Source organism: Scyliorhinus canicula, chromosome 20, assembly GCF_902713615.1.
Source record: "Scyliorhinus canicula chromosome 20, sScyCan1.1, whole genome shotgun sequence".
Lineage (NCBI taxonomy): Eukaryota > Metazoa > Chordata > Chondrichthyes > Carcharhiniformes > Scyliorhinidae > Scyliorhinus > Scyliorhinus canicula.
Window position 1 is genome coordinate 4,716,683 of NC_052165.1, and position 27,505 is coordinate 4,744,187.

Below are 27,505 nucleotides of genomic sequence, written 5' to 3' on the forward strand. Positions count from 1 at the left end.
ACGCTAACACACTATAGGCCTTCTTCACGGCTCTGTCCACTTGAGTGGCAACCTTCAGAGATCTGCGGACATGAACCCCAAGATCTCTCTGTTCCTCCACATTCCTCAGAACCCTGCCGTTGACCCTGAAAATGAATGAAAATCACTTATTGTCACGAGTAGGCTTCAATGAAGTTACTGTGAAAAGCCCCTATCCGCCACATTCCGGCGCCTGTCCGGGGAGGCTGGTATGGGAATCGAACCGTGCTGCTGACCTGCTTGCTCTGCTTTAAAATCCAGCGATTTAGCTGAGTGAGCTAAACCAGCCCCTGTAATCCGCATTCAATTTTTTTCTACCAAAATGAATCACCTCGCACTTATCAGGGTAAAACCCCATCTACCATTTTTCGGCCCAGCTCTGCATCCTATCAATGTCTCTTTGTTGCCTACAACAGCCCTCCACCTCATCCACTACTCCACCAATCTTGGTGTCATCAGCAAATTTACTGACCCACCCTTCAGCCCCCTCCTCCAAGTCATTGATAAAAATCACAAATAGCAGAGGACCCAGCACTGATCCCTGTAGTACACCGCTGGTAACTGGTCTCCAGTCTGAAAATTTTCCATCCACCACCACCTTCTATGTGATAGCCAGTTACTTATCCAATTGGCCAAATTTCCGTCTATCCCACACCTTCATGAGCCGACCATGGGGAACCTTATCAAACGCAAAGGAGATGCCAGGGGAGAGGTGGTAACTTACCCTTGCAGTTGGCTGGAGGTTGACATTGGACACTGTCCTCCTGGTCCTGCTGCCCCACAGACAGCCGCTGCCACTGCCTCCCTGGTGGTATTGATGACTCTGCTGATGGTCCTGTGACTCCCTCGGGGGAACAGGGTATCCCGTCTCGCATTGACGCCATCCAGAAACCTGTCTGGGTCAGCATTGCCAAAATAAGGGGAAAGTCTGCGAGCTGCCATGCTTGTGTGTTGACTGGGAGTGAATGGAGAGGGAGTGTTTAAAAGCAGCTTGCCCTTGTTAGCAGCAAGACGCTGAGGCTCGTGTCTGGTGACTCAGATGGTGAGACAGACATGGGGGGGTGTTCATGTTTGGCACTGTGTGCAATTAAGTATAGGCCGCAGTCTCACCCACATGGTCATCAAGAAATACCCCGTCAAATATTCTTTTAAATCGCTCCCGATATCTGAGCATTTAAATTCAGACTGGTCATGCTATTTTCAGACCTATTGAGTCTTTGACAGGCAGGATGACAAGCCTAATGTTCCCGGCAACTACTGGTCAATGATATGATACAACCAGACTTATCTCTGAGAGGGATAGATTTGACAGTGCCAAAGGAGTTACTAGTGGATTGTACAAGAAGTTTAATAATGGATAAAGGAAATGACAAACTGCGCCACCTTCCATCTCCCCCCACACAGATACAAATCTGAATGAAACACAGAAAATGCTGCATCATTAACAGCAGAGAGTTCTGTAAATTCAAATCTGTGGAATAATAATAATAACCTTTTTTATTGTCACAAGTATGAAGTTACTGTGAAAAGCCCCAAGTCACCACATTCCAGCGCCAGTTCAGGTAAGCTGGTACAGGAATTGAACCCACGCTGTGCTGCTGGCCTTGTTTTGCATCACAAACCAGCTGTCTAGCTCACTGAGCTAAATGGAAGTGCTTCTGCAAAATTCAAGAAAGAAAGTAATAATAACAATCTTTATTATTCTCACAAGTAGGCTTACATTAACACTGCAATGAAGTTATGTAAAAACTCCCCAGTCACCACATTCCGGTGCCTGTTCGGGTGCACAGAGGGAGAATTAACAATGTCAAATTCACCTAACAGCACGGGCTGGATTCTCCGCACCCTTGCGCTGAAATCTTGGCCTGCGCTGGGAGGGAGAATACATTTTCCCGCAAGGAATCGGGACTGGTGCTGGTTCCCCGATTCTGCGGGCCGTGAAAAGCAGCGTACTCGGGGAGTACGCTACGCTGCCTCGGACCTACCTGGGGCCATTGCCATAGGCCCGCTCCGCCATTCTCCGTCCCTGACCAGCCGAAGTCTAGACGGTGTGGAACGAATGTGCTCCAGCCGGTGGGAATATTTGCATGGCGGCTGAGGGCAGATCGGAAGCCGGGAGGGGGGGGGGGGGGGGGGGGGGGGGGGCCTAATAGGCGGCTGGCAAATGTTCGTGCAGGGGTTGGAGATTAGTGGCCCTTTCATGGCAGTTTTTCTGGCGTGAAACTCCACCATTTTGACGCCGGCATGGGGACATAGTCCCAATAATGGAGAATACAGCCCCACGTCTTTCCGGACCTGTGGGAGGAAACCAGAGCGCCTGGAGAAAACCCACACCGACAAGGGGAGAACATGCAGACTCCACACGGGTAGTGACCCAAGCCGTGACCCTGGTGCTGTGAAGCACCAGTGCTAACCATGCCACTTTATATAATAGAGTTATATAGAGTTATCATAATATTTTAAAAGCCATGACAATGTCCAACACTGAAAGACTTGATCAATGTAACTGAGAAAATGGGGTCGTACTATGTCCTGGGAGTGTCATTGATGTCACTGGGCTTCAGTGATGTCATTGTTTGGGTGGGACTGGGCTGTGGCTCTGGGTTTTTACTTTTGGTTTTGAGTTGGGAGCTGGGCTGTGGCTCTGAGTTTTACTTTCGCTTTGAGTTTGAACATGGCGAAGGGCATTGAGAGAATTGGCTGGGTGTTGACTGACCTCAGCCAGTCACAGAAGGACCATGACAGAAGCAAGGAGGGATATGGGTCACTCATTGGCACAGGCCCATCTGCTGGGCGGCAGGCCGAACAGGGTGACATGTCATCACCTGTGACACCCGAAAGCCTGTTGGGCCTAACAAGGCCCAGACCCATCAGAGGATGACGCCAAAGGCAAAGCGGGCAAAGGGCAGGCCAAGCAGCAGGCCGCCTCCATTCCTGATGTGCTGCCTGGGGCAACGCCTAGAAGGAGCGGTAGAGCACGAAAGATAAGAAAGATAGATGACATAGAAGTTGGCATGGGTGTAGTAGATCATACATAGTCAGGAGGAAGGCAATACAAGTTGCAAACACTATTTAGATCTCAGACCAGATTCCAACAGTAGCTAGGGTACTGGACCGAGACCCCAATATTTGAGTTTATTTGTAAGATAGTGCAGAAGTAGTGATTCACTCCATGGATGAATTAAAAAAGTAGGGATTTGCTATTTTTCAGATAAAACTTTATTATGAATATGAAATTAAACTCTTTCACTTCACATCTGAAAAGAACAGCTTACAATTACCCTTTGAACACTATTACTCAATTTCCCATCAAACAGTAAGAAAAAAAACATGTGCTCTCCATCTGTCTTAAAATCAGCATGGCATACTTGCTGTTAGAACCCCTTCAGACTCTGGCTGAAATAGCTCCAAAAAGCTGGTTCACCTTGGCTTGTTTCAGCTTCTTTCTTCTCCCCAGATAAGACTGCTGTGCTTTAAATATTATTATTCTTTTATAACTTCCTTACTGCGAGAGAATTGTCCATATCGGACAGATTAGACTTCTTCTCTCTCCAAAGCCTTCTCCAAAACGAACTCTGCATTCCCTGGCTCCACTCAGCAATGACCTCATCTTCCCAAACTAAAAAACAAATTAACTATGCAGACTGGAAGTACATTAACTCTCCAGGGACTTTCCACAGTCAAATCGCAGTGCATTAGCCCAGACTGAAAGCCACATTCCTTTGGCCAATTTCACCTTCTGGTTTCTAGACCTTCCCAGGCCTTTACAAAACAAAATCCTTTTTTGAAACTTGACCACTGCAGGCAAACACATTATAACCCAAGTCTTTTAATCCTTTAATTGTCTCAATATTTCAAAGCCAATATTGCAAAAATCCTCTATTTGCCACAACACACAACATTAAACACTTTTTCACCACTCATCCGATCTGCCTTTAACCTCTGTCCCACTGGTGGGAGGATGGGTTTGGACTGGGTGTTGGGCAGTGGCTGTGTGGTGGGGGTGTGTTCTCAGGGAGCCTCAGACACATGAATGTCTCACGTCCTCACCGATAACTGACAGGCCATGGCAGTCACAGTGTGTAACCGCTTAGTGTGACAGCATCCCCAACGAAAGAGCCTAAACCGTTCACCATCTCCCACCAACCCACACCTCATCCTGCGAGAGTGGGGCTCGTGAGGAGGCGTCCCCATCGCACAAGCAGAGATCACCCAGGCGGACAGTGTTACGTTATCTAAAATACAAGAATCAAACATTCTCAGATAAGGAGGAGCACCAACGCTCATGTCTCGACAAGTCATCCTCCACCTCCACTGACAAGACCCACTGATACTGAGAACCTAGGTTCAACACCCCGTTGTGAAGCTGAGATGACCCTCAGAATGGGGAGGGGGAGTTGTGGTGGTGGTAAGTGGTGAGGTAAGGGGAGGAAAGAGGACAGGGGAGCTGTCAGTGTTTTGGCTTCCTATTTGGAAAATCAGGAGGTGATCAGGTTGTCCGTGGTGCGACGGCCCACACAGGCCATGGAACCTGGGCGGCGCTTGTAAATACTGACACCAAATGACGGCCACGTACCTCCCGGCTGTGAGGGCTGTGAGGGATGGAGCAAATATTTGGGGGGTGGGGGTTGAGAATCGGGCTTTCAGCCCGTCAAGGGTGGCAGCTTGGCACAGTGGTTAACACTGCTGCCTCACAGTGCCAGGGACCCGGGCGGCACAGCAGTTATCACTGTTGCCTCACAGCCGCAGAGACCCAGTTCAATTCTGGCCTTGGGTGACTGTGTGGAGTTTGAACTTTCTCCTTGTGTCTGCAAGAATTTCCTCCGGATGTTCCGGTTTCCTTCCACCATCCAAAGATGTGCAGTTTATGCAGGAATTCTAATCACGTTAAAATTTATGCCATCATCGGTTTGCATATTCCTGCTGGCACAGGGTGGGTAGCACACTGTGGCCGGCGCGGGGAGCAGAAAATGGAATGGGTCTGTCCACCACGCCAATCCCGTTTTTTGGCTGATGCTCCATTCTCCACCTGGTTGGGATTCCCGATTGCAATGGTGGGATCGGAGAATCCGGCCCAGGTGCAGACATGATGGGCTGAATGGCCTCTTTGTCTACCGTAACAGTTTTGTGAATCTGTGATATGGATTCTGCAAATGTCCTGGTTTAATCCTTAAAAATGAATTCTTCGGGCAGCACGGTGGCGCAGTGGTTAGCCCTGCGGCCTCACGGCGCTGAGGTCCCAGGTTCGATCCCGGCTCTGGGTCACTGTCCGTGTGGAGTTTGCACATTCTCCCCGTGTCTGCGTGGGTTTCGCCCCCACAACACAAAGATGTGCAGGGTGGGTGGATTGGCCACGCTAAATTGCCCCTTAATTGGAAAAAATGAATTGGGTACTCTAAATTTATAAAAAAAAAAAAAAAAAAAATGAATTCTTGCATTTGCCCATCACAGATGTTGGACTAACTGATCTATAGGTTTCTACTTTGGCCTTCCAATTTCTTGTATCGAGGTTCACATTTGCAATTTTCCAATCTGCTAGGACCTTTCCAGTATATTGGAAATTTTGGAAGATCACAAGCATTTACTACTCTGCTTATTTATTCATTTCATAGAATCTCCATACTGCAGAAGGAGGCCATTCGACCCATCAAGTCTGTACCAATCCTCCAAAAAAGTACCCTGCCACTTCCTCCGCACATCTTTGCACATCTTTGGACGCTAAGGGCAATTTATCATGGCCAATCCACCTAACCTGCACAGCTTTGGACTGTGGGAGGAAACCGGAGCACCCGGAGAAAACCCACGCACACACGGGGAGAACGTGCAGACTCCACTCAGCACCCGATGTCGGAATCAAACCCAGGTCCCTGGGAGACAGAAGTGCTAACCACTGTGCTATGCAGCCAAATGCCCATGCAAAGTAGAAAATGTCACCAGCTCAATCCCAAAGCTAATCTGTATTGCACCAGTCTTTAATCATTTGCTAAAGATACAATTATGCAATGGTTCTATTTGGGCATAATTTTCTGCATGTTTTACTATAATTTAAATAGGTCATTTTCTTATGTAATTTGCTGTTGTAAATGCTCAATTTTGTTTTCCATGAACTACTTTGACAAATATCACATATGAATATTCAAAATAGCGCACATTTGTGAGCCCCCAGCAAATCTTTGCCAAGGCAACTGCTTTATGGTAACAGATTCTTTTTGTCTAACATGACAGATCTTCAAAGACATTTTTCAAATTTTCACTTAAAATTTTTGTCATGCCAGCATATTGCGAAAGTTGCTTTTTCCTCCCCTTTGTAGGCCTCTATGACACGTGCCATTCTATAAACTCCTTCCAATATTGTTTGTGTATCCAATTCCCAGGAGCTGTATAAAAGTATCCCGCAGTAAAAGTCTCAAGTAATTCATTTGTCATGTAATTAAACATTAAATTTTGTCTCCCGTCTTAATATTCCACATTAGGAATTTACTATGCAGAGATTTATGGCTATCCATTTGTTCTCTATCATTATATCACATAACACACTGGCAATCCAAAGTACCCTACCACTGGGGATTTAGTTAAACTGTTTTCACATCTATAATAAAAGTATTATGTTTCTTTTTAAGCTATACAAGCCATTGCCCTAACTACTTCCTCCTTTGCATGGGAATGTCCATAGTTTCTCCTTGAAGTATTTTCGGTAGAGTATTAGTCATTCAACAATGTGTTAATTTTCAGGTGCATCAACGTTATTTTTGGCAACTTAATTTTATAGAAATGCTTCTTCCTTTGTAACAAAAGATGTGGGTCATATGACTGAAGCTGAAATGATCAACTTTGTAACGCCGCTGGAACTACGCTATGAAGCTGGAGTTGCTGAAAAAAGTGGGAACGTTACTTCATGCATAGCTCATGAAGTTCACCACGCTGGCAGGGGAGACAACATCAAAAGCTTTTACAGTGTACAGATTGTGACTTCAAAGACTCCCGCAGGCTGATTTGGTTGCCGTGTCTCCTAAACTCCCTTGGTTAGTTGAAAGACCAACCACCCAACTTGCAGTTGTGGAGTTTTTGAATTGTCTGTGATTTTCCAATGTTTGTGGTCGAACTGTTGTGTGACCTTGTTGAGGTTTTGGTGACCTTTTGGATTTTGAAGGGGGTATTGCTGCATTCAGACAGGGAGGTCACAAGAGCTTTCTGCTGTGTACAGAAATCCTGCAGAGTAATGGAAGCTACAGTCCCTCTAATCCTGCAACACAAGAGGGACATGAAAAATAGATTCTACGCACAGAAAGAACAAGGCTCCCATAAGAGGGTCTACTCACTGTCACGCAGTCATGCCCATGGTTTTAGATAAAAATAGACAAGTTACATTTAAAAACAATTGAAAATAGGCAATTGGCTTTGAGACATGTCAGGTGATTTTTCTCCCTTCATGTCTGACAAATATTAAATTGCGTTAGTTTGGCTGTTTGTTTGGTTATGACATTAAAATTTAAACAACCTATTGGAAAATTCAATTGAGGGGACATTAAAAACCTATCAGTTCGCTCCTCTGGATTTAACATATGTCATTGTCCAAATACCTACAGAAATTAATGCACAATCATCCCACAGACATAAGGCTACAGAGTATAATTCCGCAAAATGTAAGAAATTGGTATAAATTGTATTTTATATCTGTTGCAGCAATGTTTTTAAAAGTTTGAGTTCAGGTATATATCTGTTGCAGTAAAATGATTAAAGAATCTAGGTTAAGGTATCCAGACTCTGTGGCTGCACAATGTGTGATTAAGATGTCATAAAAGTAACAACATCATCCATTCCAACCATGTATGTGTTTACAAAGAGATGCCAAATGGAATTTTGTTTAGATTGTTGGAGATTCCCTGGAGAGTAGATAATTTGAGACATTGGGCGCGATTTACCGGCCTCATCGCGCTTGACTTGATGTCTCGATGAATCAGTTGAATTTCGCAAGAGGCCTGTTGCAAGATGCATGACGCTCAAGATGTCGCGCAAGATTCAACCGAACCCTGGGAGACATCATGATTCAAACCCCATTGTGTGCCAATGTTTGTATCATCAGGACATGTATGGACAATGGGAAAACTGATACGATGGTCACCTGACAGAAACCAACGTGTGATGAGGAACACTTACTAACACGTATTCTTGACAGCAGCCTCAGATTCCAGCCAGTCTGGAAGATCAGGAGTCAGGGATGAGATTCAGCCCAGCCTCTGTCAAGATGCACTAACAGGCAGAAAAGTGGGCCAAGCCATTTACTTACCGATTTGATGAACCAAGCCAGAGCTTCACTACAGGGATTTAACTGCACCTCAATTAGAGGAGGGCCAAAACCTGCTGTTGCAGGTATTAAGGTACTATAAATTCATCCCCAAAACTTCCAATCTTGAAACAAAAGTTAACTTTCAGGCCGTTGACATTTCCAGCTTCTATCTCGAAAGATTCGAGAGTAACTTTAAGTGTATGCTACAGCTTTCATAATGATCTTTTCTTGTGTCTGTGTGTATCTGTGTGTGTTTGTGTATGTTTGTGTGCCTGTGTGAGTGGATGCTGCTGTGAATACATTTGGGTGTTGAGAAAGAAACATTTATTTTTCCTTTTTTTAAACTTATGAGAAAACAGTTTTTGGATCTGTTCTGGAGAGTCACAGCATTCAACGGCTTAAAACACTTATTTAAAACAGATCTTGGTGCAGTCAGTTGAAAGGTGGGTAAGTGGGAACCATTCTACATCTCACCCCTGTCCATAACACTACAATTCAGGGAACATTTCTCCTACTTACCAGGACCAATGCAGAGGGCATCTATGATTCACCAAGGAGGTGGTCCCTGAATTGTGGCATCTCCTTCAACAGGGCCTAGAACAGCATGGCAGGCCAAGAACAAGGCTGCAGTGTCAACATTTATGTCAACATTTCCCTTAACTATGGAAGCGGAGCATTCCAGATAGGAACAGTCAACCCAGTCAACATTTCTCAGTTTGCCACTGCATCAAGGAGGTGACACAGGGCCTGACTACCAGGAGGAGGTGGCGGAGGGCTTGCATACCAGGAGGAGGTATCGGAGGGCTTGAGTACCAGGAGGAGGTGGCGGAGGGCCTGAGTACCAGGAGGAGGTATCGGAGAGCCTGAGTACCAGGAGGAGGTGGCGGAGGGCCTGAGTACCAGGAGGAGGTATCGGAGGGCCTGAGTACCAGGAGGAGGTATCGGAGAGCCTAAGTACCAGGAGGAGGTATCGCAGGGCCTGAGTACCAGGAGGAGGTATCGCAGGGCCTGAGTACCAGGAGGAGGTGGCGGAGGGGCCTGGGTACCAGGAGGAGGTATCGGAGGGCCTGAGTACCAGGAGGAGGTGGCGGAGGGCCTGAGTACCAGGAGGAGGTATCGGAGAGCCTGAGTACCAGGAGGAGGTATCGGAGGGCCTGAGTATCAGGAGGAGGTATCGGAGAGCCTGAGTACCAGGAGGAGGTATCGGACAGCCTGAGTACCAGGAGGAGGTGGCAGAGGGCCCGAGGTACCAGAGGGTCCCGAGTACCAGGAGGAGTACGGAGGCCTGAGTACCAGAGGAGGTATCGGAGGGCCTGAGTACCAGAGGAGGTATCGGAGGGCCTGAGTAACCAGGAGGAGGTGCGGAGGGCCTGAGTACCAGGAGGATGTATCGGAGAGCCTGAGTACCAGAGGAGGTACGCAGGCCTGAGTACCAGGAGGAGGTATCGGAGGGCCTGAGTACAGGAGGAGGGTATCGCAGGGCCTGAGTACCAGGAGGAGGTGGCGGAGGGCCTGAGTACCAGGAGGAGTGGCGGAGGGCCTGGGTACCAGGAGGAGGTATCGGAGAGCCGAGTACAGGAGGAGGTGGCGGAGAGCCTGAGTACCAGGAGGAGGTATCGGAGAGCCTGAGTACCAGGAGGAGGTGACGGAGGGCCTGAGTACCAGGAGGAGGTGGCGGAGGGCCTGAGTACCAGGAGGAGGTATTGGAGGGCCTGAGTACCAGGAGGAGGTATCGGAGAGCCTGAGTACCAGGAGGAGGGCCTGAGTACCAAGAGGAGGTGACGGAGGGCCTGAGTACCAGGAGGAGGTGGCGGAGGGCCTGAGTACCAGGAGGAGGTATCGGAGAGCCTGAGTACCAGGAGGAGGTATCGGAGGGCCTGAGTACCAGGAGGAGGTATCGGAGAGCCTGAGTACCAGGAGGAGGTGGCGGAGGGCCTGAGTACCAGGAGGAGGTGGCGGAGGGCCTGAGTACCAGGAGGAGGTGGCGGAGGGCCTGAGTACCAGGAGGAGGTGGCGGAGGGCCTGAGTACCAGGAGGAGGTATCGGAGGGCCTGAGTACCAGGAGGAGGTATCGGAGTGCCTGAGTACCAGGAGGAGGGCCTGAGTACCAGGAGGAGGTGGCGGAGGGCCTGAGTACCAGGAAGAGGTGGCGGAGGGCCTGAGTACCAGGAGGCGGTATCGGAGGGCCTGAGTACCAGGAGGAGGGCCTGAGTACCAGGAGGAGGTGGCGGAGGGCCTGAGTACCAGGAGGAGGTGGCGGAGGGCCTGAGTACCAGGAGGAAGTGGCGGAGGGCCTGAGTACCAGGAGGAGGTGGCGGAGGGCCTGAGTACCAGGAGGAGGTGGCGGAGGGCCTGAGTACCAGGATAGGAGTCTTTGTCATCATTGCTCTCACCAGAAAGGAGCAGCAAGAATTGGCATGTGGTTTTATTAGGCCTATAGGATTCTGTTGGTGCAGGGAGCCGGTGGCTGCATGCACGTGACTCTGAGTCACCAATGTAAATGGGGAGTGGCAGTGAGCCCACAGCGGGTACCATTCCAGAAAAGTACAGTTGGTGTGGAACTGCATCCAGGACACCATGCCGGGAATGCCTGCTTTCCTGGCAGTAGCCACGGCACTTTCATCCTGAAACAACCATTTGCATCAACTTTGCTTCGGGCTGGGGGCAGGGGGGTTAAAATCCCATGGCCGATGATGAAATTTGAATTCAATAAACGTCTGGTGATAACCATGAAACCATTGCCGATTGTCGGAAAAACCCATCTGGTTCACTAATGTCCGTCAGGGAAGGAATTCTGCCGTCCTTACCCGGTCTGGCCTCCATGTGACTCCAGACCCACAGCAATGTGGTTTACTCTTCACTGCCCCCCTCTGAAATGGCGGAGCAAGCCTCTTAGTTCAAGGGAAATTAGGGATGGGTCCAGCCAGCAACGCCCACATCCCAAGAACGAATGAAAAAAATATCCAAAATCTCAATAACATGTGTACATCCTTTTCACCGAATATTCGGAGGCCCCTTTGGGGGCGGAAGGAGGAGGAAGAAGACTTACGTCGGTGGTGGGAAAGTTGCTATTGTCCATTATCAAGGATTACCCAGCACACCATTTGGAAAGCAGTGGTGTAATCAGACAAAGTCAGCATGGAATTACGAACGGGAAATCATGCTTGACAAATCGACTGGAATTCTTTGAAGGTGTAACTAGTAGAGTTGACCGGGGAGAACTGGTGGGTATGGTTTATTTAAACTTTCAGAAGACTTTCGACAAGGTCTCACACAGCAGATTATGTAACGTAAAAGCATAGTGTCTTGAGATGGATAGGAAGCTAGTGAGGAGACAGGAAGCAAAGAGTTAGAATAAATGGGTCTTTTTCCGATTGGCAGGCAGTGACTAGGGGGGTACTGCAGGGATCTGTGCTAGGACCCCAACTGTTCACATTATATATTAATGATTTGGATGGGGGAATTAAGTGTATTATCTCCAAATTTGCAGATGATACAAAGTTGATTTGGAGGGTGAGCTGTGAGGAGGATGCAGAAATGCTTCAGTGGGGTTTGGACAGGCTGAGTGAGTGGGCAGATGTATCGCCGTGCAGTATAATGTGGATAAATGTGAGGTGATCCAATTCAGTAGCAAAAATAGGACGGCAGATTATTACCTCAATGTGTGAAAATTGAGAGATAGAGATAGATAGAGAAATACAGCACAGAATAGGCCCTTCGACCCACGATGTTGCGCCGAACTTTTGTCCTAGGTTAATAATAGAATTTTGGACAATTTTTCATGGCCAATCCACCCAACCTGCACATCTTTGGACTGTGGGAGGAAACCGGAGTACCCGGAGGAAACCCACGCAGTCACGGGGAGGATGTGCAGACTCCACACAGACAGTGACCCAAGTCAAAATCGAACTTGGGACCCTGGAGCTGTGAAGCAATTGTGCTATCCACAATGCTACCATGCTGCCCTTAAGAAGTTAACCTACACTCCATTATTCTACCCTAATCCATGTACCTGTCCAATAGCCGCTTGAAGGTCCCCAATGTTTCCGACTCAACTACTTCCACAGGCAGTGCATTCCATGCCCCCACTACTCTCTGGGTAAAGAACCTACCTCTGACATACCCTCTACAACCATTTATCTTAAATTTATATCCCCTTGTAATGGTGTGTTCCACCCGGGGAAAACGTCTCTGACTGTCTACTCTATCTATTCCCCTAATCATCTTATAAACCTCTATCAAGTCGCCCCTCATCCTTCTCCGTTCTGATGAGAAAAGGCCTAGCACCCTCAACCTTTCCTCATATGACCTACTCTCCATTCCAGGCAACATCCTGGTAAATCTCCTTTGCATCTTTTCCAAAGCTTCCACATTCAATCCCTCTGCTCATGAACGCTAGCACACCATAGGCCTTCTTCACAGCTCTATCCACTTGAGTGGCAACTTTCAAAGATCTATGAACATAGACCCCAAGATCTCTCTGCTCCTCCACATTGCCAAGAACCCTACCGTTAACCCTGTATTCCGCATTCATATTTGTCCTTCCAAAATGGACAACCTCACACTTGTCAGGGTTAAACTCCATCTGCCACTTCTCAGCCCAGCTCTGCATTCTATCTATGTCTCTTTGAAGCCGACAACAGACCTCCTCACTATCCACGAGAGAGATAGATACTCAGCGAGACCTTGGTGTCCTTGTGCATCAAGCACAGGTAAAGCAGGCAGTAAAAGGCAAATGGTATGTTGGCCTTCACAGCGAGAGGATTTGACTATACGAATAGGGATGTTTTACTGCCATTATATAGGGCATTGGTGAGGCCACACCTGGAGTATTGTGAGCAATTTTGGTCTCCTTATCTGAGGAAGGATGTTCTTGCTATGGAGGGAGGGCAGCGAAGTTTTACCAGGCTGATTCCTGGGATGGCGGAACTGTCATATGAGGAGAGACTAGTCGGTTCGGATTATATTCATTAGAGTTTAGCAGAGTGAGATGAAATCTCATTGAAACTTATAAAATTCTAACAGTATTAGACAGGGTAGGTTCAGAAAGAATGTTCCGGAAGGTGGCAGAGTCCAGAACTAGGGGTCATAGTTTGAGAATAAGGGGTAAACCTTTTAGGACTGAGGTGAGGAGATATTTCTTCACCAGAGAGCGGGGAATCTGTGGAATTCACTCCCACAGAAAATAGTTGAGACCAAAATGTTGTGTAATTTCAAGAAGGAATTAGATACAGCTCTTGGAGTAAAGGGATCAAGGGATATGGGGGAAGGCGGGATCAGGTTATTGAATTTTTTAAAAAATCCTTTTATTGGCATTTACAAAATTATATACATTGCCGTTCGTTTTCATTTATTTTATAGTCACAAAGTTTGCTTCTTAGGTTTCTCTATTTACAGTTTGTTGCGTCTGTCTCAGCATTGTGGTGATATGATCTGCATACTCGTCTGCCATTGGGCCAGCACGTCGGCTTACCATTGGCCCTGGTCGGTCATGTGCCTCTCGACCGATTAGCCGAGAGGCTGAGTTAACCACGCCTCTATTAACGAGGTATAAATGCTCAGACGCCTGACGATCGTCCCTTTCCACTGTAGACGATCGCAGAGCTGTGTTCAAGTCAATTAAAGCCAGACTTTGGTAAATCACTCGCCACGCGTACAATCGATGGTACATCAAGCATACAATCCCCCCTACCCCCCCCAGCTCCCCTCTCCCTGAAGCCCCCTCCAGCTCCCCTCTCTCTGACACCCCCAGCTCCCCTCTCCCTGACCCCAACCTCCAGCTCCCCTCTGCCTGACCCCCCTCCAGCTCCCCTCTCCCTGACACCCCCAGCTCCCCTCTCCCTGAACCCCCCTCCAGCTCCCCTTTCCCTGACCTCCTCCAGCTCCCCTCTCCCTGACCCCCCCAGCTCCCCTCTCCCTGACCCCAACCTCCAGCTCCCCTCTCCCTGACCCCAACCTCCAGCTCCCCTCCCTGACCCCCCCCTCCAGCTCCCCTCTCCCTGACCCCCCCTCCAGCTCCCCTCTTCCTGACCCTCCTCTAGCTCCCCTCTCCCTGACCCCCCCTCCAGCTCCCCTCTTCCTGACCCCCCTCTAGCTCCACTCTCCCTGACCCCCCTCCAGCTCCCCTCTCCCTGACCCCCCTCTAGCTCCTCTCCCTGACCCCCCTCCAGCTCCCCTCTCCCTACCCCCCTCCAGCTTCCCTCTCCCTGACCCCCTACCTCCAGCACCCCTCTCCCTGACTCCCCTCTAGCTCCCCTCTCCCTGACCCCCCCAGCTCCCCTCTCCCTGACCCCCCTCCAGCTCCCCTCTCCCTGAACCCCCCAGCACCCCTCTCCTGGCCCCCCCCCCAGCTTCCCTCTCCCTGACCCCTCCCTCCAGCTCCCCACTCTCTGACCCACACAGCTTCCCTCTCCCTGACCCACCCCCCCAGCTTCCCTCTCCCTGCCCCCCCTCCAGCTCCCCTCTCCCTGAACCCCCCCCCAGCTCCCCTCTCTCTGACCCCCCTCCCCAGCTCCCCTCTCCCTGACTCCTACCTCCAGCTCCCAACTCCCTGACCCCCCTCTAGCTCCCCTCTCCCTGACCCCCCCAGCTCACCTCTCCCTGCCCCCCTCCAGCCCCCCTCTCCCTGACCCCTACCTCCAGCTCCCCTCTCCCTGACCCCCCACAGCTCCCCTCTCTCGCCCCCAGCTCCCCTCCCCCTGAACCCCCCCTCCAGCACCCCTGTTCCCTGACACCCCCCTCCAGCTCCTCTCTCCCTGACCCCCAGCTCTCCCTGACCCCCCCCCTCCAGCACCCCCTGGCCTGAACCCCCCTCCAGCTCCCCTCTCCCTGACCCCCCCCTCCAGCTCCCCTCTCCCTGACCCCCCTCCAGCTTCCCTCTCCCTGACCCTCTTCCCCAGCTGCCCTCTCCCTGACCCCCCCTGCAGCTCCTCTCTCCCTGACCCTCCCTCCAGCTCCCCTCTCCCTGACCCCTCCCTCCAGCTCCCCTCTCCCTGACACCCCAGCTCCCCTCTCTCTGCCCCCCCAGCTCCCCTCTCCCTGATCCCCCTCCAGCTCCTCTCTGCCCTGACCTCCCCCCCTCCCCTCTCCCTCACCCCCCCTCCCAGCTCCCCTCTCCCTGACCCCCTCCCTCCAGCTCCCCTCTCCCTGACCCCCCCTCCAGCTCCCCTCTCCCTGACCCCCCTCCAGCTCCCCTCTCCCTGACCCCCTCCCTCCAGCTCCCCTCTCCCTGACCCCCTCCCTCCAGCTCCCCTCTCCCTGTCCCCCCAGCGCCCCTCTTCCTGACCCCCCCCCCAGCTCCCCTCTCCTGACCCCCCCCCCCAGCTCCCCTCTCCCTGACCCCCCCAGCCTCCCAGCTTCCCCTCCTCTCTAACCCCTCCTCCAGCTCCCCTCTCCCTGACCCCCCTTCCAGCTCCCCTCTCCCTGACCTCCCCAGCTCCCCTCTCCCTGACCCCCCTCCAGCTCCCCTCTTCCTGACCCCCCCCCCTCCAGCTCCCCTCTCCCTGACCTCCCCACTCCCCTCTCCCTGACCCCTCCAGCTCCCCTCTCCCTGACCCCCCTCCAGCTCACCTCTCCCTGACCCCCCCCCCTCCAGCTCCCCTCTCCCTGACCTCCCCAGCTCCCCTCTCCCTGACCCCCACCAGCTCCCCTCTCTCTAACCCCTCCTCCAGCTCCCCTCTCCCTGACCCCCCCAGGTCCCCTCTCCCTGACACCCCCCCATGTCCCCTCTCCCTGACCCCCCCAGCTCCCCTCTCTCTTACCCCTCCTCCAGCTCCCCTCTCCCTGACCCCCCTCCAGCTCCCCTCTCCCTGACCCCCTCCAGCTCCCCTCTCCTTGACCCCCCCCCCAGCTCCCCTCTCCCTGACCCCCCTCCAGCTCCCCTCTCTCTGACCCCCCTCCAGCTTCCCTCTCCCTGACCCCCCCCCCCTCCAGCTCCCCTCTCCCTGACCCCCGCTCCAGTTCCCCTCTCTCTGACCCCCTTCCCCAGCTCCCCTCTCCCTGACCCCCCTCCAGCTCCCCTCTCCCTGACCACCCCCTCCAGCTCCCCTCTCCCTGACCCCCCCTCCAGCTCCTCTCTCCCGACCCCCTCCCTCCAGCTCCCCTCTCCCTGTCCCCCCAGCTCCCCTCTTCCTGACCCCCTCCAGCTCCTCTCTCCCTGACCCCCCCTCCAGCTCCCCTCTCCCTGACCCCCCTCCAGCTCCCCTCTCCCTGATCCCCCCCTCCAGCTCCCCTCTCCCTGACATCCCCAGCTCCCCTCTCCCTGACCCCCCCCCCCAGCTCCCCTCTCCCTGACCCCCCCCAGCTCCCCTCTCTCTAACCCCTCCTTCAGCTCCCCTCTCCCTGACCCCCCCTCCAGCTCCCCTCTCCCTGACGTCCCCAGCTCCCCTCTCCCTGACGTCCCCAGCTCCCCTCTCCCTGACCCCCCTCCAGCTCCCCTCTTCCTGACCCCCCCACAGCTCCCCTCTCCCTGACCTCCCCAGCTCCCCTCTCCCTGACCCCCCTCCAGCTCACCTCTCCCTGACCCCCCCCCCTCCAGCTCCCCTCTCCCCCCCCCCCAGATCCCCTCTCTCTAACCCCTCCTCCAGCTCCCCTCTCCCTGACCCCCCCAGGTCCCCTCTCCCTGACCCCCCCATGTCCCCTCTCCCTGACCCCCCCAGCTCCCCTCTCTCTAACCCCTCCTCCAGCTCCCCTCTCCCTGACCCCCCTCCAGCTCCCCTCTCCCTGACCCCCCTCCAGCTCCCCTCTCCCTGACCCCCCCCTCCAGCTCCCCTCTCCCTGACCCCCCTCCAGCTTCCCTCTCCTGACCCCCCCCTCCAGCTTCCCTCTCCCTGACCCCCCCCCCTCCAGCTCCCCTCTCCCTGACCCCCTCTCCAGTTCCCCTCTCTCTGACCCCCTTCCCCAGCTCCCCTCTCCCTGAACCCCCTCCAGCTCCCCTCTCCCTGACCACCCCCTCCAGCTCCCCTCTCCCTGACCCCCCCCTCCAGCTCCTCTCTCCCGACTCCCCCTCCAGCTCCCCTCTCCCTGACCCCCCTCCACCTCCCCTCTTGTTTGGTGAATTGGACATTATGAATTCTCCCTCTGTGAACCCGAACAGGCGCCGGAGTGTGGCGACTAGGGGATTTTCATAGCAACTTCTTTGGAGTATTAATGTAAGCATATTTGTGACAATTAAGACTATTATTGTCATATTGTGCCATTCCTCGATCTTTCTTAGGTCAAACGCACCTGTTCAATGAATTTGGCTGCTTTACAAGGTACAGTCTGGTTTCAGTGATACAGTGATACACGGTAGCTTTAACATGCTCATCATTCACAATGTTCACCGACTAACCAGGCACGCAGCAACTATTGTGTCTGGTGGTGGTTGTATGTATGTTTCAATCATGAAGGCTGTTTGACTGCTGTCCGCATTGGATTGAATGGGCGTGTTGGAATCAGCGATCACAATCCCCCTGCCTGTTTTCGGGCCTTATGTCAAGTTTTCCCTCTGTATTTTCCAATACATTGAACAAGTAAAGCAGTTTTATTGTCAGTTTTACCAGAACTTTTTTTAAAAAGGCAGTGATAACATAGTACGTAACATGTGGCAAGCTGGAAAGGCAAACTTATTTGCAATTTTAATTTCAAAAGGAAATTTAGATATAATAAATATTGGGATTGGAGAAGAGGTATTTTCAATGCTGCTTTACCATCATTGCTGTCAACAAGAATCCTTTCAGATACAGACTTTTATTGTCCAGTCCTTCAGAGTTCATATTTGTACTGCAAACAAACAGGCTTGTTACACAGAACATCATCTATCAGGAATGGGATCACCTCCAAAGACAAGATGAAACTCGGACCAATGAAGTCTTCTTAAAGGTTTCTAAATGCGAAATCTGATTATTGCTGCCCCTATATTTCCACAGTTAGGTGAGAGGTTTGTTACACTTTACCTTAACTAGAATAAAAACAAAGAATTTTGTTTTTATCTTAATTGGCCCTTCTCCAGAACTCTTTAAACCCATGTTTCCTGTGTGACAGCTCCTGGGGTTTGGTGGTGGGGGGGGGGGGAGAGGGAGAGAGAGAGAGAGGCTGGATGTTAAAACAAGCATTAGGTCACTGGGCCAAAAATATCAGTAGGAGTGAAAAAGGAGCCCAAGCTGCCCTGGGAGTTACCCAAATCAGGTAAACTGAGAAGGAAATGTACTTTGTCACTGGGAGAGCTCGATTCTTCAAAGCCTCAAAAGACTGCTCTGCCTTACTGAATCAGGAACTTTTCCTGGCATGGATTTCTCCACAGGTTCCAAATTTATACAACTCAGTCCCCTGCCCCACCATTCCGTGTACTTTGCTGAGGACTGTAACTCTGTCACTGTTCATTCCCGGCTGCAACCTGACCCGCTGCCAAATGTTGATGCTGCACACACGGGAGGAGTTTTTCAAAATGATTACAAAGTGTCAGGTTCTGACTGAAAACCAGTGTGTGAGCCAAGCTTTCTCTCCGCATCTTCTCTCACTTTGTCAAAAAAAAGCAGGGTGGGGGGGGGGGAGCGTGTCACGTGCCGGCTCTCCTGAGGTCTAAAGGGGCTGGTTTAGCTCACCAGGCTAAATCGCTGGCTTTTAAAGCAGACCAAGCAGGCCAGCAGCACGGTTCGATTCCCGTACCAGCCTCACCGGACAGGCGCCGGAATGTGGCGACTAGGGGCTTTTCACAGTAACTTCATTGAAGCCTACTCGTTACAATAAGCGATTTTCATTTCATTTCAAGATGCCGGCAAGCCTGGCTCCACAGAGATCGGGGTGCCGTTTCTAAAGAGCACCCTGATCTCAAAGTTAAAAGACACGCCCCCTTCCCCACCCCAGATGAATACCGAGACCGCCCGCCCCCCACGCATCCATCATCATCAGCAAACTCCCCCCAATTAATCATCACTGGCAATTCCAGCCATCATGGCACCACCCCTCCCATCATGATCCACCCCTTGGCAGTGCCAGGGTGCCTGCTACGATGTCCCTGACCGCCCAGGGGCTACACTGGCCTCTGCGCCCCCGGTGTGGTCACTTTGACTGCTGCAGACCAGTTCTGATTCCCACCAGTGTGGTGTCACACCGGCGGTGGAACATATGGAGAACATGGAAGGTAATGCGTGAGGCACATTTAAATCTACTTAAATTCATGGTAATTAGGTACACACATTCATAGACAGGGGGATAGGGAAGGTCCCAGATATCCCCAGAAATCCCATTCTGGCCCTCTCGTCAGAGTGAGCGACCAGAACAGAATTTGCTTCCAGGATGAACAGGGCTGGAGAATCGCCCCATGATGTCACTCTCACCACCAGTGGACAAGAGTCAGGGTTTTGAAATGCTAATGAGTCCCAGGAATTTAAACCCCTCCGGTTTCAAGATCAGGGGACTGGACATTTCTGTGTCCTCCCCTGCCTCCACAACTCCGATTCTTTTTCTGAAGTAGAATCAGGGCTCAAGGATTGGCAGATACGGAGGAATGCAACAGAAAGAAAATATGTCAGTCATATAATACAGGGATGCCCAAAACATAAAGAAGTAAGGTGTTGTGGCTGGAAGGAACTATGATGTGTGGATACCAGGAAAATCATTTAATCCATGGCAGGGAAATTAATAAAATGAAAAGATAAATATGGACTGCACAGCCCAACTTCAAAAGGAGCTACACAAAGAGCATTTGTATTTGATGACCATGACTAGCCAGGGTAGAAGGAATGTCTCTTCAGATAATGACCCCATCAAACATTTCTTAGAACCCATAATGGCTGAGAAATAACCAGCTGGAACCTTTCCAGAACATGGATAAACATCCTTTGTTGAAGACATTGGAAAGTGGCAGAATCATGTGACGGTCTCTGGCTTGTAGAACCTTGCTGAACTGTAGCTCAATCTGCTGTTTAATATCTGACTCACAGGCCACATCGAAGGAGTTCTGGCTCAGGTTGGATATCTGGCCCCATCCACTCTGATTCTGCTGGAAGTCTATACCATTTCCCACAAGACTGAATCATCGCTGTGTGCCTATCTCATTACATTAAGTCAACACTACTGGAAAAATGAGTTGTCCAGCATCAGTTTTCAACTCACCAACCTCCATGAAGGCGTACCTCAGTCCTTAATGTTGGAGTAAAACATAAAGCTACCCCCTGAGTCCTTCCTGAAGGTGGAGTGGGAGGAGGATCTGTGCGTGTACTCCTCCATTGGGGTCACCGAGATTGTGGCTTTGTTTCAGGCCTTGTCACAGTAGGAATTGCTCCCAAGCTAACAAGAATTGATATTCTTCTCCGAAATGATTGGGCTGGCAGCAAAGTGTTAGCTAACAAAGAGAAGAGGCAAACATCAGCCAGCAGAAATCAGCAGAAATCTGCAGGAGTGCAGAGAGCTGGAGAATATCCTGAGGCCCTTAAGGGTGAAATAGAACTCAGAACCACTGAGCGAGAGCTGCTTGAATTAAACAAGGCCAAAACCAGGCCTACAGAGTTAAAAGAAGTCCAGGAAGGGCTAATAGATTGAAAAACAGATTCACAGAATATCCCAGAATTAAACAGGAACTGGAGAAGTCCCAGAGTACGGAATGGGATAGTAAAGGATATGGCACATGTAACTGAAGAGCCTGAAGGAAAGAAAACATTTCAGGAATAGTCCAGAGCATAACTAGCAGAAACCTTTTCCAAATTTAAATCGGGATAAAGGGACCAAACAGACAAGCACGTGGGAAGTGTGATGCCTCACCTAGTTAAAATTCAGTAAAGGGTTTAGCCAGAGCTGCACCTCCACTTCAGGGCAGAACTGTTCCAGGGTTATAAAAAACAGTTCGGATAGTGTCCACTTACAAGTCAAAGGCACAGGCTACGGAGCCAATGATTGGTTTAGCTGGCAGCTTTATGGTGAATTTAAATAAGGACCAGGAAGGTTCCCAAATAGACCCAAAAAGAATGGGGAGGCGATGCCTTACATAGTTCAAAAGCAACAGGAAAATACAGCGGGAGCTGACCATCCACCAGAGGACGGTAGTAACCCAAAAGACATCGAACAGCTCAGTTCATTCCAAAAGCAAAAAAGAAAGCAAGGAACCAAAATAGATTGCAGGGCAACCCAGGTGAAGCCCACTTGAACCCCCTGATATCCAATTGATCAGCAGGGAGATTCCAACAAGATTGGATCCCATTCTCAACTGCGCTTAAGCGGAATTGAGAGTCAAACCTGACAGAGCTGCCCAGTGGATTTAAAATGACCTGTAACAACCCCCAAGCTTCATCACGGTAACCCTAACTGGCATGGACGCAGGAGAGACCCCGCCCATAAGGTTGTCTTCCATTCATCTGTGTGCAGAAAGGTAGGCCCAGGTCTGGGAGTGGATTTCCTGCCAGTTGCAATGCTACCCGACAGCAGCTAGCGACAGTAACTGAAATACCCCCACTTGTGCGATGGGCTAGCTGAACACAGAACTGGAATCCCTGAAAGAGGTCAAAGTCCCATTGAAACCCCCCAACTCCTGGCTATCAGCTTGGCCACACTACCAGATTGCAACCTGGCAGTGCCATCCTGGTGCCGCCAGGCACAGCCAGGGTGCCCAGGTGGCACCCGCCAAGCTGGCAGGGGCACTGCCAGGCTGGTAGTGCCTAAGTGCAAAGCTTGCAGTTTGCCCACGCCGGGGATCGGGCCTGGGGGTGACCTGCTGGTATGTTGTTGGGTGCGGGGTGACACGAGGGTCCTCTAACAGTGAATTGGGGCATTCGGGGGGGGGTCTGTGGGTCCCATCAGGGGGGGTTGAGAGATCGGGGCACCACCTTCTGCATTGAGGAGCTCCGTTCCTCGGATTGCGACTGAGTGTGACCGTCGCAGGGTCTTCCCCGCCAGGCCAGGATTAAAGAAAAGAGTGCCATTCAATAGCGGGGTCATTCCCGCTGCTACAAGCACCAGGAACGACTGGCTAATCCCACCCAGAACAGACTCTCTTTTTATTTAGTTAAATCGCAACTAAATTCTCGTATTCATACTGATGTTGTGCGGCACTCCACTGACTGGGCATCCATGAGGCGCTGTGGGCCATCAGGAGCGGCAGAATTGTACTCAACCACAATCTGTAACCTCATGGCCCAGCATATCCCCCACTCTACCATTACCACCAAGCCAGGGGACCACGCCTGGTTCAGTGAACATAGAACATAGAACAGTACAGCACAGAACAGGCCCTTCGGCCCTCAATGTTGTGCCGAGCCATGATCACCCTACTCAACCCACGTATCCACCCTATACCCGTAACCCAACAACCCCCAGAAGAGTGCAGGAGAGCATGCCAGGAGCAACACCAAATATACCTAAAAATGAGATGTTATCCTAGTGAATCTACAACTCAGGACTACTTGTGTGTCAGACAGCATACGCAGCAAGTAATAGGCAGAACTAAGTAATCCCACGACCAACAGATCAGATCTAAACTCTGCAGTCCTGCCACATCCAGTCGCGAATGGTGGTGGGCAATTAAACAATGCGCTGGAGAAGGACCCTCCACAGCATCCCCAAAGGAGGTGCCACCACCCGAGGAGCAACAGGTTAATGACCACATAACTTGGCCTGGCCCAGCCCAGCACTACCACGAGAATAAAGACAAGAAAATGCTGGCCCCGAGGACAACCATGACCCTCCCCTATCCTTATAATCCCCTCCACCCAAAATTAGGCCCATCCAGTCCATGTGTGACAAGGCACCTAAAGAAACCCCACCATCAAAAATAGAGGATACTAAAGCCGATCTCACTCACAAGGGTTCTGACAGCAGAAGAACATCCAAAGATGGAGACCCAATTCAGGATAAATGATCAACTCCCCCCCCCCCCCCCCCCCCCCCCCTCCTCCCAAAGAGGAGCTCGACAAACCCCATCCAGCACAGTTAGCCTAGGCCCAAAGCATCCAAAAATGAAAAGGATTTGATCTAAGTACGGAGGACCTTCCTTGAACAAAGCGAGGACTGAACTAACCTAACCACCCACACCCTCCACCCCTCACCCCACTCTGGCTCTGCTCATTCTCCCTCCATGTATACAATAGGGTAAAGAACTACACAAATCCCGCAGACAATGTCCAGCCGAACATGGTAAAATCCGATTAACTGAGAATTAACGGAGCAGAGCATCACCCCCAAGAAATTACTTCTCAGCAAGCAGATAAAATGACAACATTAACAGACTACATCATGATTATCAGGAAGCAAAGTCCAGGATTACAACTGAGGAGCGAATTAGTCATCAGATTAAAAGACCACTCCACTGGCGCACAAAGAAAGTAGACATCAAGGATAAAGCAGGATCTCAAACGCCAAGCATTCTTCAGGATCTTCCACAATTGGAAGACGTGCTTCATTGCTTCCAGGCTGCTGACTCGACAGGGCCGAGGCGGTCCGCAACCTCGACTCCCGTGGTGGATGGAGGGGTGGCCAGGCCGGCCAATACCAGGAACAGGACCACACAGAATCAGAGGTTGGAAGGCCACCCCAGCCCCAGGCCTCGGAGACAGGATTAAATGTCTCCGGATTGAGATTCCCAAAACAAGGCAGCCAGTTCTCAAACTCAGCTGGGAACCTCTCCACCATCTCACCAGAGACACAAGGCTCAGCAGGGATCTCACTGGCTACCCTTTGTACTCATCTAAACCACTCAGGATGGGTAATAGGCCCTTCAACAGGCCCTCAACCATGTGGAGATGGGCTTCCACCAAAGACAATGCTTTGTTCTGTCACAAGAACCTCCTCATGCATCACCACTGCTTCCATAAAGACACCTTGCAAATCCTGAAACTGGATTTTTATGTCTCGCGGAACCAAGCCATTCAGACTGATTAACTTCACCGCTCACAAGCATCATGTGTCGGTGATCACCGTACCGTCAGGGTGGAGGAAGCATCATGTGTCGGTGATCACCGTACCGTCAGGGTGGAGGAAGCATCATGTTTCGGCGATCACCGTACTGTCAGGGTGGAGGAAGCATCATGTTTCGGTGATCACCGTACCGTCAGGGTGGCAATCCTCCCAAAACCAAAGATAGGGCCCCATCCTGACTCTTTCCAGCCGCCACTTATCAACAAGGATTAAAGCTTTTCATATTGACTCAATTGTGCCAATAACTCTTGGCACAATGAACTAACCATGCAGACCAAGAAAAGACAGATAAAGGATGTGCACAAGGATAAAAATGAAGATTGAAAGATAAGCAGAGCCAGAGTTTTTGAAAACGCAGCCGCTCCAGCACTCACACCACGTGACCCTTCATAGTGGCAGCTTTGTGCTGGTGAGTGCTGAGACTGAGTTTCTGAATACTCACTAATAGGAAGGGAATTCTCGCCCGAGTGCTGAGAAATTATTTGACTGTCGGGAACATCACTGTTGAAACCAATTTAAGCTTCATCTGACCTTCAGAGAGTAGCTTGAGCACTGATTTCTATTCAAAATTCACCAGGTGCCTGTGCGGGATTCGAACCTAGATCACCAGAGCATTACCCTGGTTCTCTGGATTATTCGTCAAGGTAACATATTCCTTTAAACAAAGTTTCACTCAGTAATAACGTCACCCGCTGTTCAGGTTGTGCTAATCTGGTCATTTGAATGATGGCTTTGATTTGCAAGTTCAAACTACAAAGCCAGAACCACAAAATCTTATAATTATTTTATTCATTCAAGTGATATGGGAATCAGTGGCAAGGCCAGCATTTGTTGCCCAGACTTAATAACCCGTGAACTGAGTGGCTCGTTTGGCCATTTCAGGGGGCATTTAAGAATGAACCACATTGCTGTGGGTCTGGAGTCACGTGTAGGCCAGACCAGGTAAGGACGGCAGATTTCCTTCCCTAAAGGACAATAGTGAACCAGATGGATTTTATGACAATGTCAATGGTTCATGGTCATCATTCGACTATTAATTCCAGATTTCTATTGAGTTCAAATTTCACCATCTGCGGGGCAGCACAGTGGCGCCCACAGTGGGTTAGCCCTGCTACCTCACGGCGCCGAGGTCCCAGGTTCGATCCCGGCTCTGGGTCACTGTCTGTGTGGAGTTTGCACATTCTCCCCCTGTTTGTGTCGGGTTCGCCCCCACAACCCAAAGATGTGCGGGGTCGGTGGATTGGCCATGCTAAATTGCCCCTTAATTGGAAAAAATGAATTGAATACTCTAAATTTATATTTAAAAAAATTTTGCGATCTGCTGTGGTGGGATTTGAATCCAGGTCCCCAGAGCATTACTATGGGTTTCTGCATTACTAGTCCAGCGGAGGGTGGCACAGTGGCACGCACTGCTGCCTCACAGCCCGGACCCGGGTTGAATTACGGCCTTGGGCGACTTTGTGGAGTTTGCACGCTCTCCCCATGTCTACGTGTTCCGGTTTCCTCCCACAGTCCAACAAATGTGTGGGTCAGGTGGATTAGTCATGCCCTTAGTGTCCAAAGGGTAGGTGGGGTTAGAACATAGAACAGTACAGCACAGAACAGGCCCTTCGGCCCTCGATGTTGTGCCGAGCAATGATCACCCTACTTAAACCCACGTAACCCGAATACCCGTAACCCAACAATCCCCCCATTACCTTACACTACGGGCAATTTAGCATGGCCAATTCACCTATCCCGCACATCTTTGGACTGTGGGAGGAAACCGGAGCACCCGGAGGAAACCCACGCACACACGGGGAGGACGTGCAGACTCCACACAGACAGTGACCCAGCCGGGAATCGAACCTGGGACCCTGGAGCTGTGAAGCATTGATGCTAACCACCATGCTACCGTGAGGCCCCTAAAATGGTTATGGTGATAGGTTACGGGGAGTGGGCCAAGATGGGGTGCTCTCTTAGAGAGTTGGTGCAGACTGAATGGGCCAAATGGCCTCCTTCTTCTCTGTAGGGATTCTATTCAATGGATAATTGATCTCCACTGTTCCCTGAAGTTCAGGAGACTATTTTGAATCTCATTAGAATGTCATAATACTCATTCGGGGAGCTGATGGAGACACTATGGGCCAAATGGCCTTCTTCTGCATCATAACAATTCTATGATTCCACCTCTGCTACCAGATTCAAATGTTACAAAGTGAAAGTTTCACTGTATGATGCTTTGTGAAAGAACCAATCCCAAATGTTTCACAAATGTTTATCATCTAATGAAAATAGTCCTTGCGAATGGGGTTTTGCTCTCGGCCCTGGCTGAGAACTTTGTTGTTAATTACTGTCTGCACTCATAAAAACATCAATTTCTTCCCTTCTGCCAGGCATAAATACAACGATAACACAACCAAAATCACACAGCAGCACTTTGTGCCCCGTTTCTTCTGAGACATGCGTTTCCACCATGAGCCACATTAACATGCAGCAGCTGTGCTTCTTTGATGTCAATAGATGCTGAATCAATTGTGAAGCACTATTGGAAAGATTGTGCACAATTCCAGCCACTGGTACTTGGCAAGAACGGGCTAACCGACAGCCCGTAATGAAACCATTGCCGGAGGAAGGCTGATTAAAAATGAAAGTCTACCCCATATGTTTTTAAAATCTATTTTAGTCTTTGTCATTTCTTCTATTTTGGAAGATGTTTCTTTCAAGAGACATTGGTTAACGTGCCACCACAAATATAAATTAATAAAGTACTATTGCTCCTACAGGATGTATAGTTGAACATAACTTTGTGTTAAAGGTTCTGTCCTGCAACTCAGTCCTTATCACTATTTTTCTTTATGACATCAGCATACTGATTATTATTTTATATAATAAAAGTTCAAATCTCATCTTTCATAGAACACATAATTTTATACCCTCCCCTGAGAAACACATTTACCTCAACCAATGGTTGCACCAATAGCTGCAATATATTTATAATCTTGGCTTGGTGCCTGTCTGTAACAATAGGCTTGGCACCATTGCACGCTTCATGCATAAACACCCTTTAACAACACCACTGGAGCACGTGTAGTGCAATGACTGACACAATGCAATGATTATAGAGATAGAAAGATAAACAATGGAAAAAATGTGCAATGTGTGCATAATTCCAAAGTTTAACAGATTCCATAAGTAACCAATAACGCCCAACTGATTCTGGATAAACCTCGAAGGTCCCTCTTTACAGTTATTACATATCACAGCTCGAATTATGAGAGGCAGAATGTTTTGTTCCCTAAGCACAGTTAGTTGTGCTGTTTCAATTTAGTTTTA

General features: G+C 50.3%; 1 protein-coding gene and 1 long non-coding RNA gene across 11 annotated transcripts in view; one reads left to right on the forward strand and one right to left on the reverse strand.

Moving 5' to 3' along the window:
* LOC119954892 overlaps positions 1-7,709 on the forward strand; it is a 266,765-nt gene extending 259,056 nt beyond the window's left edge. For all 3 annotated transcript variants that reach the window (XR_005458331.1, XR_005458332.1, XR_005458333.1), the window contains one exon: positions 6,814-7,709. This is a non-coding gene — a long non-coding RNA (uncharacterized LOC119954892). The remainder of the gene's footprint in view (positions 1-6,813) is intronic.
* The window catches only part of kcnq1.2 (potassium voltage-gated channel, KQT-like subfamily, member 1.2), a 606,356-nt gene that overhangs the window by 121,993 nt on the left and 456,858 nt on the right, over positions 1-27,505 (reverse strand). The window lies entirely within an intron of this gene.